Genomic DNA, 4,309 nt, shown 5'->3' on the forward strand with positions numbered 1-4,309 from the left:
TAATATTCTCTTTTGTCCATTTTTCATTTTAGAATTTTACCTCAAACGTTCAATATTTTGCGTAAGAGCTAAATTATTGGATTTGACAAAAATAATGGCATATGATTGATTGTTAAATGGTTAAGACCAATTTGCCCAAGTCAATTGTGTGCTCGCTACTTATTTGATATTATTGTACTTTTATTTAATTCTACTACATACGTTTTTATAATATAAGTGGTGCAATTATACGTATGCCGTGGGATCGAGTTGGTTATTTTAAGTGCATTATAGAGTAATTAATTTATTAAATATTAACAATAAATAATAATACATACTAATATAATATTATAATGGCCTTCGTATTGTACGCGGTGGCGGCGCACAGCACGGGAGGGTTGGCAGGTATTTTGGGTCTTAGCGACGTACAGGTGCAAATATTTTCATTATTATTTTCTTAATTCTTTTTTCTCCCCCCTCCCTTCTACGCCACCTCACAGCAAAAATAATAATAATCATAATAAAAAAAAAAAAACATCATCATATCGCGGCACCACACATATATAATATTATATATTGTACTCAGCTGCAGTGGGGCAGCCCACCGATAATTTTCCCGTCTTGCGGTTGGTGGCGGCGAGGCGGAGACGACAACAACAAATCCCGAAATCTGACGTACACTTTATATACGTACATAAATACCCTTGAACGATTATAATTATTACTTAGGTACCTAATACGTCTGTCTGTCTCACGGGGTAGGGGGGAAGGATAACCGCGGGCGTGAATGCGCGCACAACCGTTGCCCCTTGGTATCGCATTTCGTCTATACATATATATATTTGCGTATAAATTGATCATAGGTACCTATATCAACTGTATGTATGCATGTACGAATACAACACATGGGTATGTATATATTTACAGGTTAGTAGGGTGATAGCTGGTATGAAGTGGTAGGTAACTTTGCAACAGAAAATATCACCAACAGGTGTATATTATATTAAAGCCGTTCATCGGGAAATACACATAGGTACATAGTGTTATATGGCGATTTTTTCTTTTTTGATGAAACAGGTAAAATCTTATCATGGTGTTAGGTAATTAATGTTAACATATTTTAACCATAAAAAATATATTGACAGTATGACTTGTTTTTTGAATTAAAAAATCGAAACAATAAATGCACCTGAATATTGTGAATAATGTAGGTACCTGAATAAGACATTGCCTGCAGGTCCACGATAATTCACGAAAAAAAAAATCACCCTGTACCGGTGCACTGCATGATGGGTACCTTAGTCCTTAGTATCTATGTATAATATATTGCTGTAGGTACACATCAACTTGTTTACGACTGCAGAACTGCATATGTATATATATATATATACATTGTAATATAATATTTAACGCCCAGGTGTTTTTTAAGGGCGGGTAACGACTCTAAATCGTTATTTTGTTGTGCCCGCGTTATAATAATAATGGTCTATAATGGGGTATTTGGTCAACGCGGGAGTATAGTGTTAGTATAGATATTATATATACGTATAATTAATAGGTCGTAATTTAAAAGATGGATGTTTTTCACCTTTTTTGTTTTCAAAGTGTGCTAAAGACGATTAGACTTGGCTACAAATTAAAGGGGTTGTTCTTCACTTATTACATACATATTATGTGTATATACATTTATATATATATATATATCTGGCATCAGACTCTTAAGAAGAAACAAATTACTGTTTAGCGTAAATAAACACGAACTGGTCTTGGACGATCTTTTATAATATGATAGTCTCATCACTATTACGTTCCTACTCTCACAAGGACGAGGGGGATGAAAGTAGACATTCTTAAATCTTAATTGTATATATAGATACGTGGAGTTTACGTTTGGGTAAATTATAATCTGCATGGTATTTCGGTAGAAACATAAAGTGTGCATTATGCAGTATTAATTCGAAAGCAGTCCACCCTCGCAATACTTGCTTTATTCAAACGCATAAAAACTTTTTTAGATTTATAACCAAACTCTGAGAGCTACACTATTAAGTGTACAATGAATAATGATTATGTGTGTTTAAATTGTTTAGTGTGTGTCCGCAGTCAATGTTTCTAGTAGAAAAATACTCAATGGAGGTTCCTTATAGAAAAGGTTAGATATGAATGATATGACTTATGTCTCGTTGGTACTGTGGTAGCCGGGGGGTGTACTTGGGAGGTCAAAATTGAAAATGTTCAGTACTTTTGAAATAATCGGAAATAACAATATGAAATTTCGTTTATATTTAATAATATAATTAAAATAATTGTTTGGTACCCAACCTGGTTACCAAAAGTTAGACCATTTTCACTCAAAATTAATTTTCATCGTATTCTCATAGCTCATATTAGGTACAATGATTTATCATAGAATTCAAATTTAACATTTATCCATTACAGTGCTTACTTATTGATGAGGTACACTCAACTCCTATACTGCCCAGCAATTAGAACTGTTAGCAGACCTGCTTTCCGTTTTATTATTTTATTAAAGTTTGAGATAATATAATCATTTTAAGTTAAAATCTCAATAAGAAAAAAAAATATTTTGTTTGAAATAATAAAACGGTTATGAAACTGTTAATATTTATTATATTATATTATGTTAATATCTTATTATTTTAATCTCAATAAGAAAAAAAAATTATTTTGTTTGAAATAATAAAACGGTTATGAAACTATTACACATATATGTTTAATATACTGTAACTGATATAACGAAAAACTATCAAATAATCCACTGATCACTGTCATGTTGCATGCTGCTGTAGTATCCAATGACGAAAAAATCAATGCATGTATACCTATCGCAGTGGCGCGCAGTATACGTCATATTATATATACTTATCTGGTATCCTCGTATATTGCTACTCTTATTTTTAGTTTCCTTTTTCTGTTAAATAATATGTAACTATATTATTGTCTATAAATTTTCTTCGTCATCTAAACTCTGATTTTCACGGCAACAGTAAAATAATATATCAATGGGTTATGTATCACATTCACATTATAATACATTCAATACATAGGTATGTATAAAGAGCAGCCCAAGACACCTATAAAATTATCCGATACACTCAATGTAAATTTTTAGAAAGTCCACACAAGACAAGCGATGACATATTATATTATTATTTTTATTGCTCCTTTATCGTATCGTTTCTGTAATGCACGGGCGTTAAAGTCTTGACAGAGAACACTTATAATAATATTATAGTATTGGTGGTATGTTACCGACTGCCGATTGCCACCACACTATGCGGGAAATTATAAACGCCCGTGTTGACATGGTCATTATAACAAGTAACAACACATTTACATATACGAGTAATACTATTACAATACATATATAGGTTTAAATTTAAAATAGCCAATAGATAGAGCGTTATACCGTATACCTGAACTTCTCACAAAATTCTTGTTCTGTTATTATTTTTCATTTAAGTATAGTTTAAGCGCATATATAGGTATCATATTATTAATAACAATACAATTATCGTTATGTTATCGTACGATGCTATAAAAAAATAAAACGATTTACTCGTTAAGTCGATAATATATATATATATATATATATATGTGTGTGTGTGTATACAACTTGTCCAATCGACAATCGGCTTTAATGCGTACCGCAGTCTGCAGTTACCCACATGATATATTATGGTACACCTATAGCCAGTTACCTATACATATATGCATGTAGCAGATTATATATTTTACATTTACATTATTATTTGATGGATAATGTTCGTTAATAATGACTCGAGACTGTAAAAAACGCACTGACACGAAATCCGATATAAAAATTAAAACATCTATCAGAATTAATGTGACTCGGGTAAGTCTACAAAATATTGAAATACATGGCACATTATAAGTGCATGTAATAACTAATAAATTGTATTTATAAAATACCGCTGTGCTCGAACCAGCAGCCTCGCGCTGTTTGAAAATCCCTGATACTGTGTAACAATAATAATTTAATGATAATCGGATTATCCGTATATTTATGTTAAATTTATTGTTTCGGTCGAGACTAGAAGATATAAGTTAATATTATAGATATGATGACGTACAATTTGGGTTGTTTGGGGATAATCGCATTACTAAATAACATAAATATCATCGGTTATTAATGTAATATTATAAGCTGTATACATACTTAGGTACTTACACGATGTTGTTAAAAAGAATTATAAAAAATATTCAAATTTCCGTTCCAAATATTAAAAAAAAACATTAAAAAGACAGAAAAAATAGGAAAGAATTTTTATTATGAAGTATAATACAA

Source organism: Myzus persicae, unplaced genomic scaffold (assembly GCF_001856785.1).
Source record: "Myzus persicae strain clone G006 unplaced genomic scaffold, MPER_G0061.0, whole genome shotgun sequence".
Classification (NCBI taxonomy): domain Eukaryota; kingdom Metazoa; phylum Arthropoda; class Insecta; order Hemiptera; family Aphididae; genus Myzus; species Myzus persicae.